This window comes from Tamandua tetradactyla, chromosome 14, assembly GCF_023851605.1.
Source record: "Tamandua tetradactyla isolate mTamTet1 chromosome 14, mTamTet1.pri, whole genome shotgun sequence".
In the NCBI taxonomy this organism is placed as follows: domain Eukaryota; kingdom Metazoa; phylum Chordata; class Mammalia; order Pilosa; family Myrmecophagidae; genus Tamandua; species Tamandua tetradactyla.
Genome location: NC_135340.1, coordinates 81,588,150 through 81,601,299, shown reverse-complemented (window position 1 = coordinate 81,601,299; position 13,150 = coordinate 81,588,150). Strand labels below are relative to the sequence as shown.

The following is a 13,150-nucleotide window of genomic DNA, read 5'->3' as shown; positions in this document are numbered from 1 at the left end:
CTCTGTATAATTCCACCATCACTTTTGATCTTTCTATCCCTCTCTTTAGGGGTATTTGGGCTATGCCCATTCTAACTTTTTCATGTTGGAAGGGTCTGTCAATAATATGGGGTAGGGAGATGGAACTAGCTAATGTTCTGGAAAAGCTGGGTCCTCTAGGTTTCAGGACTTATCTGGTCCAGGGACCTATCTGGAGGTTGTAGGTTTCTGGAAAGTTGCCCTAGTGCATGGAACCTTTGTAGAATCTTATACATTACCTTAGGTGTTCTTTAGGATTGGCTGGAATGTTTTTGGTTGGGGTTTGGCAAGTTTTGATAGGTAGCAATGTGTAACTGAAGTTTGCATAAGAGTGACTTCCAGAGTAGCCTCTTGACTGTATTTGAAATCTCTCAGCCACTGATACTTTACCAGTAACATTCTTTTCCCCTTTTTGGTCAGGATGGAATTGTTGATACCATGGTGCTGGGGCCCGACTCATTCCTGGGAGTCATCTCCCATGCTGCCAGGGAGACTTTCACCCCTGTATGTCATGTCCCAGGTAGGGGTGTGGGCAATTATTTCACTTGCAGAGTTGGGCTTAGAGAGAGTGAGGCCACATCTGGGCAATAAAAGAGGTCCTCCAGAAGTAACTCTTAGGCAAATTATAGGTAGGCTAAGCTTCTTGGCCACCTACATAAGTTTCACAAGAGTAAGCCTCAAGGAACTGCCTGAAAATGCAGAGCTGTGTTCCAGTAGCCATGTTTCTTGAAGATGATTGTAAAATGATATAGCTTTCACAGTGTGACTGTGTGATTGTGAAAACCTTGTGTCTGACGCTCCTTTTATCTACCTTTTCGACAGATGAGTAAACATACGGATTAAAAATAAATAATAGGGGAAACAAATATTAAAATAAATGTAGTAGATTGAAATGCTAGTGATCAATGAAAGGGAGGGGGAAGGGGTATGGTATGTATGATTTTTTTTCTGTTTTCTTTTGTTTTTCTGAATTGATACAAATGTTCTAAGAAATTATCATGATGATGAATATACAACTATGTGACGATATTGTGAATTACTGATTATACATGTAGAATGGAATGATCATGTGGTAAGAATGTTTGTGTTTGTTTGTTGTCATGTTTAAAAAATTTTTTTTTAATTAATTAGAAAAAAAAAAAGAGTAAGCCTCAAGATCAAGGGCCTGGCCTATTGACTTGGGTGTCCCTACTGTTTGACACATCATCAGGAGATTCCCTGATGGTAAAGTTTAATAGGTTGATCTTTTTTCTCCCATCCGTCAAGGGACTTTGCCAATACTTTTTGATTATCTGCTTAATATATTCTAGGATACATCCAGGCATTACATTAAGCTATTCAGGATTAAAGGCCCTCATTCTTATTCTGGGCTCCCTGTGTTTCAATTGTTCAAATGAGCTATCCAGACAGGTTGAATTAGATATGTGCTACAGAAACTTTAAGTTCCAGACAAAATAAACCTTTCTTCCTTTGGTCTCAAAGAGTAGGTGCAGTTCTAAAATATAGACAATGTCTTCCTTACCCCTGTGTTCTGAATTACTTAATCCCAATCTGATCATCTTTGTTCTTATCTCTGAATACCAGGTTATAGATATATAAAACATCCTCTCAAAATTCAGAAATAATAATTACCACTCTGGACTAAATGTGTCTGCTATAAGAGCTTACAATCTAGGCCCCTGTTTTCTTATAAGCATTTTCTAAAGGAGACCATACAATACTTGTTCTTTCCCTTGCAGGTCTGTATTTGTGTTGTTTTCAGACATTTCATTTGGCTTGCCTCTCCCAGGTCACAGATTACCCCTGCCAGGAGCTGCCTCAATAACTGGGCATATTTCACCAGTGCCCTCCCTTCTTTGGAACAGGTCAATTGGTTAAAATCCTAGTTCTGATACATCCTAGCTATAGCCTTGGGCTAGTAGGTAAGTATTTTGTGCCTCACTTTCCTCCTCTGTAACATGGGAATAATCGTTCAATTTACCACTAAATAGATGTATGTTCAGCTTGACATGAAAATGCCAAATTATTTTCTAAAGTGGTTGTGTCAATTTATACTAACAGCTGTGTGTAAGAGAGTTCATGATGGGTCTACATCCTCTTCCAACTTTATATTGTTAAACTTTTTAATTGTTGCCATCCAAATGGATGTAAAATGGTATTCATTATGCAGTATGTCTGCATTTTCCTGATTTCTAAAGAGGGTATGCACGCCTTTCTATGTTTATTAGTGTGCTGGTTTGAAAGGATGTATGTATCCTAGAAAAGCCATGTTTTAATCAAAATCCCATTTCATAAAGGCAAAATAATCCCTATTCAATACTGTATGTTTGAAACTAATCAGATCTTCTCCCTGGGGATGTGATTTAATCAAGAGTGGTTGTTAAGATGGATTAGGTGACGACATGTCTCCAACCATTTGGGTGGGTCGTGAGAAGTTTCTGAAGTCCTGTAAAAGAGGAAACATTTTGGAGAATGAAGAAAGCTAGCAGATGATGCTGTGCTCGCCATGTGCCCTTTGAGCCAAGAGAGAAACTGTGACTGTGTTCGCCATGTGCCTTCTCACTTGAGAAACCCTGAATTTCATCAGACTTCTTGAACCAAGGTATCTTTGCCTGGATACCTTTGATTGGACATTTTTATTGACTTGTTCTAATTGGGACATTTTCTCGGCCTTAGAATTGTAAACTAACAACTTATTAAATTCTCCTTTTTAAAAGCCATTCTGTTTCTGGTATATTGCATTCCAGCAGCTAGCAAACTAGAACATTAGCTTTTAGCATGGTTAAACAATGGAACAATTAGCATGGTTCCTTTCTGTGAAGCATCTATTCATGTCTTATCCATTTTTCTATAGGTAAATTCCTGGGTGAAGAATCAAAAGCACCCCACTTTAGGAGGCAAACGATAAACTTTGTTGATTGATTAAATGATGTACCTGCAAAACAGACCCCATCACTTCCATGTCAAAAACCTTAGGTGGCTTTCCATTGCCCCAAGCATAAAGTGTAGTCTCAACACAGCCCACAAGGCCCTCTTCCACTGAGCCCTGCCTGCCTCTCCAGCCTAGCCTTAATGAACACACACACATGTGCACACATAGTAACTGAGAAGTTAGGATTTAAGGGATGATTATGGTTGCTGAAACATTGTATAGATATTCCTTTTTGCTTTCCGGTATATTGGCATAGACAGAGGGTAATACCTGAAACCTTTCAACTATAATCCAACTGCCTTGATCTCTTATCATGATTGTATAGCCTTTATCTTGTGCCCTTGTGATTGTAAAGACCTTGTGATTACCCTCACTTGTACCCATTTTACCCAGTTTTTATAATACTAAAAATCACACCCATCATCCTATTAAGACTGCCATTTCCTTACATTTGTTCTATGACTAAGCATGTAATCAATCTGCATGTGCTCAATAATTAGCATACCTCTAATTACATCATCTGGAGTCATTGTGCTCATTATCCTAAAACCTGCCCATCTTTTGATACTATAAAATCATCAGAATTACTGCAGTTTGAGGCAACAGGTGTTTGGGCTGATAGGTCACCTGCTCTCCTGCTTTGTACCTAGCAATAAACTCTTTCTGTCTTTGAGACTCTGGGGTCTCAGGAATTGGCCATTGAGCACGTCAGGCAAAGAATCCACCTCCTTTGTCTGGTAACAATTTGGTGACCCAGATGGGACAAAGATTCCTAAGGAGTCCAACTGCCTGAAGTTATGGAGCCCAGCACAGAGGGTAAACATGGTCACCAAGCCTTTTGTGGCTGCCAGACATTCTTTAGTCCAGAGGCTTGGCACTCGGGTTCTTCTCTCTTCTGCTGGCATTCCAGACCTTTCTAGCACCTTAAAAAGCTTCAGAGAGAGAAACTGTTTCCAGTTCCAAGTCTGGACAGCTGACTGGGTGAGTGGGTCATCCGAGTCAAAATGGATCAGGAAGTTAGTATGGCAGGTCCTTTTTCCAGAGCGGTCCTCCTTGCTCCTTGCTCTGACCTCTAGACCTTCCTGTTTTCTGGGTACCATTCTGTGTGGGGTTTGAGGCCCTGACCTGTGTTTGTCTGTACATGGTTTAAGAACTTGCCCTGAATTTGTTGAGCATACTTCTGGAAAAGAAGTCATCCAACAATTAGTTGATATTTAATGAAATAAGTATGCCTGTTTAACCACTAACTAATGTGTTACCTAAGTGTAGTGTTAAATGCCTATTTGTTAATTGCTGTGTTTGGTCTAGTTATTAATGGTTGTGTTACTTAAATATATAGTAAGTGTTCAGTGTCTTTAAATGTGTTAGTTGGTGTCTTACTGCATTTGCATTGATCAAGTATTCATTACTGGTTATTGATTACAGGTATTCTTTAATATGGGTATCTTTGGGCTGTATTGAAAAATTGGATAGATTTTAGCTATGTGTTTATGAGAAAAAAGTTTACTTCCTTAACACAATCTGACCTTAATGTGATTTAGAATGAGGGGATGAATGGCCTGAGAATGGCTCTATAATCGTTCTGCCAAAGGACAGAAATGGGATAAGATAATGTATAGTCAATCCTTATTCCCTCTCAAAAGTATTTCTGTGTTTGTTTCTTGTGTGTCTGTCTGCCTGTTCAATATATATTCTCATACCTCCAGATAGTAATAGTAAATTAACAAAAATATCCTTAAAGAGCTCTCTTTGAATTGCTTAAAAATGAATAAGCACTTATATACACACACACACACACACACACACACACACACACACACACATACATATAAATTAGGACTCCTGGGGTCCCAGGAGAAGAAACCCTCTGGTTAGCAGGGTTCAAAGCCTTAGTTTGTAATTCCAGTAACCAAACCTGGACATTAGAAAGAAATTGACCCTGGAATTTCCCAAAGGCAACAGAAGGGTGTCAGAGGGCTGCCTCTGGAGAAGGCAAAGGGCTTTTCCAACTGTCTGGGTCACAGCTTTAAGTGAAATAGTTCCAATAATTGGAAATAACTAACAGAAGAGCATAGGAACTCTAATCCCACCACCTTCACTCAAAACTTTTAAATCCAAGTTCAACAGGCCAAGCCTCATTCTTTCTGTCTCACCTATCCCTGCCCTCAGGACCTAAGCACCTAAGGCAGCTCTGAAGGAAAGACTGGATGCAGAATGATGGGGGAGGTGTGGTTTAGAATTCTTTCAACTGGACCTGAAGATCAGAAATGGTAGGCATAGAAAAAAATCCTGTGGAATAAGCCATGCTTGTTAAAATTACTTTTTTTCAATAATACCTTTGCAATGGTAACCATAGCAATCAGATCATTATTAAAATATGAATAGCCTTGGGATAGGAGTAATTGAATAAGATCTAACTGCAAATTTCAGTAAGTAAAATGAAAGATCTTTGAGAGCTATGAAAACATTCTCCTGGATTTAGGCCTGGGGCAAATTAAACAATTGAAGTATATTTTCCAGAACTTGATAGTAAATGTACTTTTAAGGTTTGTCATAATTTCAGCATACCATGAAAACAAAGATTTTTTCTCAACAGAAGGAATTTTATGATGGATTTTTGAATCAAACAAATGCAATTTTATTCTGCTTAGCTATGTTCTCCCTAAATTTATACAAGCTTACTGATAAAAAAGCTAGAATTATAAGGTCATTCTCATAATTAAAATTCCTCTTAAAAATAGCCTAACTAGATAGGTTGCATAAACTGAGCTATGTACCTGGTAATGATGACACATATAAAATAGAATGAAAATAAAGATATGCAATGCTTCAAATATATCCTATTTAAGAAATCAGTTAAGTTTACTAAATAAAAAAGTGAGATTTTTGTAACCTCAATTACCTGGATTTCAAAGAATCTGGCTTTTTAATTACCTTGCCATTTGTTATCCCACTATGTGGAAGAATTTGAATTTGTTGTAGCTTTGTTAATGTCAATCAGTATATATATCAGTAAGTGCTGTCATGAATGCAGAAGACATAATTCTTAGTTTCAAAAAGTTTATATGCTAGTTAGAATATATTGCACCAGGGCACAGTATAAGACAGTAGTATTTAGAATACCTGCCAATTATCTTAATAAAGGAATAAAAATGCTGGAAAAATTTTAAAAGCAGGTAGATTAAAATGACCTAAGAAGACCTCACAGAAAAGATGACACTTGTAAGACCTTTAAATAAGTAAGTAGCATTTGAATAAATACAGTTCTGAACTAGTTTTTTAGAAGCCATAACTTAATTTTGTGAACTAACATATTCCTGGTATTATTTAGCTCTTGGGAATAATGTTGAGAAAGATTTGAGGGTTTTTTCTGGATATAAATCCCTTAATTATTGAAAAGCTGATTACGTTTCAAACTTGGGTTCTTCCGACCTTCGAAGGTAGTGTTGGATTGGTTAGAGAGAGTTCAGGCCTATTGCAAAGTAATCATTTGTGTGTGGTGAGTATAAAGTATATAAATGCCTGGCTGTGTCCAAACCCAAGCATAATTCTTCTTTCTTTCATTAATTTCTAGTACTTCTGTCTCTTCTTTCCTTCATGAAAACTGCTATTGGAAGGAAGTATATATGTTCAAAGAACTTTGTGAATTAGTTATCATATTTATTTCTGATTGTATGCGGTCTTGATAAAGACTATAGGGGGAATGGATAGTATTTTTATTATTTTCCATACTAAGATGATCATATTTTCTGATTAGAGGTAATTTTGTTTGTTATTGTAAAAAGTCCGAGAAAGTGATTTTGTTTGTATCTGACTACAAGCCCTGAATGGAGACGGAAAGTATTAGAAGGTTTGAGAAAGTGAATTTTGTTTGTTGTCATCATTGACTACAGGCCCTGAATGAATATGGAAAGTTATAGAAGGTTTATAAAAATGAATCTGTCATAGTCAATGCTGATCAAAATTTGAGAAGTCTGTTTATCATATATTTAAAAAGAAAATCTTTTGTGTCAAACCCTGTATTCATACAAAACTAATGTTTAGTTTTATCTCTGTTAAAATAATGTGGATTGTTAATCTGCTCTTAATGAAAAGTTAATCTTAACCATCTGAATACGCTAGAAGACAAAGATTTTATATCAGGATAATATCCTTGTTGATGTTTATGTTGACCTTATCATCCTTTATTTCAGTCTTCTCACTTTTAAAGGAAAACTGTTACAAAGGATTTGTTCTTTCACCTTGTAAAAGTGAGGTGCTAAGTTTAACATATTATATAGAAGATGCTTGGGAAGTATTATAATAATTAAAAGGGACTTTCTATCCTTTTGTTAGCTAACTTTATATGGGTAAAATGTTATTCATATATTTAGGGATTATATCAAATTCCTAAAAACTTGACAAAATTCTCACTGTCTATGTTATATCCTGATACTGATCTGCTAGACAATGGTATGTTGTTAGTCATCTGTGCTGTTTTGAAAGTGTTACATACTCCAGAAAAGCCATTTTTTTTTGTATGCTGTATGGCGGGGTCACATTTCATTCTTTTTCCTTGTGAGTATCCCGTTATTACAACACCATTTGTTGAATTTGTTTGTTTTTGTTGCTTTTTTCTTTTGTTTGTTTGGGAAGTGCATGGACTGAGAATCGAACCCGGGTCTCCTGCATGGCAGGCGAGAATTCTACCACTGAATTACCCTCATGTTCTTTTTTAAAATTTTTTTCCCCATGTTCTCTTAACCCTAATCCAATCTTGTAGACCAGACCTATTGTAGGATGGGATCTTTTGATTAGGTTGTTTCCATGGAGATGTGATATACCCAATTGTAGGTATGACCTTTTGATTAGATTGAGATGTGACTCCGCCCATTCAAGGTCAGTCTTAATTATTTACTGGAGTCTTCTTACTTTTTAAATTTATTTTTTATTTTTTTTAACACATAACAACAAACAAACATGAACATTTTTACCATATGATCAATCCATTCTCGGTATATAATCAGTAACTCACAATATCATTACATAATTGTATATTCATCACCATGATCATTTCTTAGACCATTTGTATCAATTAAAAAAAAGAAATAAAAAGAAAAAAACTCATACATACCATATGCCATACCCCTCCCTCTCATTAACTGCCATATTTTCATCTACCCAATATATTTTAGCCTTTGTTTCCCCTATTTTTTTCCTATACCCCTTACCACTCCCTTTCATTGATCACCAGCATTTTAATCTACTAAATTTATTTTAACATTTGTTCCCCCTATTATTTAGTTATTTTTAATCCATATGTTTTACTCATTTGTCCATACCGTAGATAAAAGGAGCATCAGACACAAGGTTTCCACAATCACACATTTACCGGAGTCTTTATGGGCGCTTATGGAGTGAAAAAGCTCACACACAGACATTTGGACATGCCAGCCATGTGCCTTCCAAGCTGACAGAGAAATTCAAGATGCCATCTGTCCCTTTCTTCAGTCTCGGGTTATCTTTCTCTGGATGCCTTAATTTGGACATTGTTATGGCCTTAGAACTGTAAACTTGTAACTTAACAAATTCCCTTTATAAAAGCTGACCCATTTCTGGTATACTGCGTTCTGGCAGCTTTCGCAAACTAAAGCACCATGGCTTTAATTATTCTTAGAACAAGGCTACAGATTATGGAAACAGCCAAATTTACTTCTCAGTTGCATTGCTTTGCTCTAATGCTTCTTTTCAAGTATATGTGGTCAGCTACAGGTCAGAGCTTCACCTGCAACAAGGAGAAACAAACAAAAAAAATGGCAGAACAAATATATAAATTATGTTTCACCTGTTAATTAACACAACTCTGATAAATGTGTAAAGGTGAAAATAGGACAAGCCTCTGCTATCATTTGTGGTTGACCCCCATATAAAACAACTGTCAAATGTTTTTATTTCTGAAAGCAGCTTCATAAAAAATGCTTATAAGAAAATGAGGGCTTAAATTGTAAGCTCTTACAGCAGTCACATTTACTCTTGAGCTTTAACAGTTAATTTCTACAATCTAAGATGCTTTGCTTTTTTGTATAACCTAGTAATTTCCTGGCACTTTAGGTATCTGCGTGACACCTGAGACCCAGGGTTAAAGTTTGCCATCTCTGAAACTCAGCCTTACTCTATACAGCAACTGTTAAAAAACTGAAATTAAAAAATCAGGTTGCGTAAGGGGTATGGTATGTATAATCTTTTTTTTTACTGTTATCGTTTTATTTCTTTTTCTGTTGTCTCTTTATTTCTTTCTCTAAATTAATGCAAATGTTCTAAGAAATGATGAATATGCAACTATGTGATGATATTAAGAATCACTGATTATATATGTAGAATGGAATGATATGTTAATATTTCTGTTTGTTGTTAATTTTTTAAATAAATAAATAAACCTAAAAAAAATCAGGTTTCAATTAAAGTGTGAATGAAGCTGATCTGGTAAATACTAAGGTAAATCAGAACACAGTGTAAAAGATATCTGTATTTTAAGACTTTAACTTCTGTGTGAGACCAAAAGAAGAGATGCTCATATTGTCCAAAATTTAAATTTCCTGTAGCACACTATCTAATTTAACCTTTATAGTCAGTTTATTTAAACAACCTAATTCAGCTTTATTTGACATGGAACCTAGAATAAGGAATACAATCATGATCCTCTGTACAAGTTCATGTTATACCAGGATGCATTTCAAGGTATTTTGAACAAAAAATGAAAAAGTATTTTCAAAGTCTCTTGAGGGACTGGAGAAAAACTGTAACTATTAAATATCCTTATCTGGGGAATTCTTGATATTTTCTTAAACAATATGGGCTCATAATTTAAAAAGCCAAGCCATTGATCTTGAGGCTTGCTCTTATGAAACTTATTTCTGCAATAGTAAAGCTGAGCTTACTTATAATTAATGCCTAAGAGTCATCCCCAGAGAACCTCTTTTGTTGCTCAGATGTAGTCTCTCTTTCTCTCTAAGCTACACTCTGACCTGCCCCTCTATGTGAGACATGACTTCCAGGGGTATAAGTCTTCCTGCCAACATGGGACATGACTTTCAGGGATAAGCCTGACTCTGACAACATGGTACATGACTCCCAGGGATGACCCTGGCCCTGGCATCATGGGATTAGTTGACCAAAAGGGGGAAAGGAAATAAACAGAGTTTCAATGCCTAAGAGATTTCAAATCAAGTCGAGAAGTCATTCTGGAGGTTACTCTTATGCAAGTTTCAGCCAGATATTGCAAACTGCCACAGTATGGCAAGCCCCAGCTAACAGTGTTCCCAGAAATGTAAGGGATACCTGAGCTCTATGAAAGTTTTACTTGTTAAGTTTGTTTTTCAGAGACTTAAAGCCTCCAGATTGTTCCAGTGACAGACAAACTCAGAAACCCAAAAGTGTACAATCAAGTTGTCCCAAGCACAACAACCAGTTTCATCCCTCTGCCCCATAATGCTAACACCCCTTTTTCAGCGTGAAAAAGACATCATCATGCAGATATCCCTCAAGGTTGAAAGATAATTATCAAATAAGAGGGGGGAGTTATAACTGAGAAATTAGGATTTAAGGGATGATTATGGTTGCTGAATCATTATATACTATTCCTTTTTGCTTGCTGGTATATTGGATTAGACAGAAGGAAATCCTTGAAATCCTTGAACTGTAATCTAACTGCCTTGATCCCTGATAATGATTGTATAGTCTTTTTCTTGTGCCCTTGGGATGTAAAGACCTTGTGACTGACCCTCACTTGTACCCATTTCATCCCGTTTTTCAACTTCGGAGTCTTGTGATCACTAAAGACAGCCCCTGATGTTTATGCGCATGCTCAATAATTAGCTCACCTCTAATTACATCACCTGGAGCCATTGTACTCATCATCCTAAAACCTGCCCATCTTTTGATACTATAAAACTATCAGAATTATTGCAGTTCAGAGAGACAGAGTTTTGGCCCAACAGGCCATCTGCTCTCACGAGGAATAAACTCTTTCTCTCTTTGAAACCCTGGTGTCTCAGGAATTGGTTACTGAGTGCAATGGGCAAAAAAATCAACTCCCTTTGTTCGGTAAACATTTATGCACACAACCGCACTCAGTGCTGTTCATGCCTCCGTGTCATTAGCCCATATTGTCCTCTCTGCCTAGAATGTCTGTCCTGCCCCTCTTTCCTGTTTTTGGTGCCCCTCCTCTGTACATTTATCCTCCCACATAACATACAGTATTGTCATTGTCTGGTTAAGTGCCCCTCTCTCCCAACAGGACAGGGGCCTTGGGCCTTGCCTTATCTCCCAGCCCTTAATTAGTATAGGGCCTGGCAGACAGTCAAGGCAAGTAAAATATTTGTGTTGAATGAATACATGTACCATGGAACAAGAACTAGATGGTAAATAAGAGCGTGATGGGGAAACTGAGGCCAGAACAGTAATCAAAGGCTCACTTCCAAAAGTGACAAGAGTTGGATAGAGGGTGGGCCGCAGTGGCTCAGCGGGCAAGAATGCTCGCCTGCCATGCCAGAGGACCCGGGTTCGATTCCCGGTGCCTGCCCATGTTAAAAAAAGAAAAAAAAGAAGAGTTGGATAGATATTTAAAATGATGGGGGGGGGGTACAAGGGTAATTCAGTGGTAGAATTCTTGCTTGCCATGCGGGAGACCCAGGCTTGATTCCCAGTCCGTGAACTTCCCAAAAACCAAGTAAGCAAAACAAACAAACAAACAAACAAAAAATTCAACAAATAGTGCTTCAATAATGGGATAGTCACATGGCAAAAATAATGAAATGTGACCTCACCATACAGCACACACACACCAAAAAAGATCCCACCACCCCCCCCCCTTACACGGCTGCAGTCTGGTCCTGTGCAGGAACATAATTTCCCCATGGTCCCTGGTCTCTTGCAGGTGATTCCCAACTTTCCAAATTCTTCTGAGTCCTTGGCATGGGGGATCAATGGCTGCACAGCTCTGCAGATTAAGAGAATAAAACCATGTGGTGGCCGCCAGAGGTTGTCATATATACCGTCTGATATCCTAGGTTGGATTTTCTTCGCTGCTTTAGACTAGGGAATACAGGCCCAGGTCTGAGAAAAAAGTGTACCCCTAATTTTTTTCCCCTTGGCCCTAGGATTCCCGGTTTTCCACTTCCATGCAGGAGTAGAAGTGCCCTAAGTGCTTGAGGGCTGGCAGAAAATGCTAAAAGGGAACCTCCATTAACTGGTGCAGCTGCTGCTATGGCAGCCAGAGCCAAAGGAAATCACCATCGATCCCCACAGGCACTTAATTCTCCCTACTGAGGCATGAGACAGGTCAGCCCAGAGGAGAGCTATGTGTGTGTACAAGAACTGGGATGTGCCAGACTCTCTCTCGACCTCTCTTTCTCCAAGTGTAAAATGAGAGCACTGGGTATAACTAAAGCCATTCTCTATTGATCTCTTCCTTTGGAGAAAAAGTGCCCCACCCTTCACTCAACTCCCTAGCAAGGCTGTCAAGCCCGTAAGACGTTAAGCCTGGCTGGATGAGTGGTGGCCTTTAGATTTGGGAACCCGACAGGGAGATAGCTCTGAGCGATGCCCAACTCGGGAAGGAGAAGACTGAGTCTGGGGTCTCCTTAGTGCCAGCGCTGGACCCCTCAAAAGGGAACCCAGGTCCAGATTTCCAGCCTCAGGTCTTCCCGTTACAGGACACTCTGGACAGGTACCCCAGCTTCCAGGTCCGGCCCCGCTCGGAGTTTACAAAGAGAACAGGACCAGGTCGTCGGGGAGGAAAACGGAGGAGACGCTTGGTGCTCTCATTTCTGGGAGGCCCAGGGCAGCTCGGCCCAGTTCTGCGACCCGAGCTCACCACAGTCAAGAGACCTTAAGTGGACCAGACTCCCGCGCCTGCGGCGCTCACTCCATCCCGCCCCACCCCGGTCTCGCCCTCGGGCCCCGCCCGCTTCCCTCGCCTCCGCCTCTGGGCCGGAAGACCCTCCTCCCGCCCCAGCCACCTCACCCCTTACCCGTTCCCAGTCCCTCATCCTCGGTGGGTCCCGAATGCCTCTCTCCGCCGCGTCCCGCCTTCATCCTTCGGCTCCTACGGCGTCGGGTCTCCAACCCCACGCCCGAACCCCCCCGGCTCCTCCCCCAGCCCCGGCCCCGCCCCGGCCCCGCCCCTCCGGTTTCCCGCCCCAGACCCGGGCCTCCCGGCGC

At 39.3% G+C, this 13,150-nt stretch overlaps 1 long non-coding RNA gene across 1 annotated transcript; it reads right to left on the bottom strand.

Moving 5' to 3' along the window:
- Positions 1–7,630: 7,630 nt before the first annotated feature.
- On the bottom strand, positions 7,631–13,073 carry LOC143655204 (uncharacterized). The gene is made up of 3 exons (XR_013162106.1): positions 12,961–13,073; positions 11,804–11,927; positions 7,631–8,714 (listed from the first exon to the last, which is right to left on the bottom strand). It is a non-coding gene; the product is annotated as an uncharacterized LOC143655204 (long non-coding RNA).
- Positions 13,074–13,150: the final 77 nt, after the last annotated feature.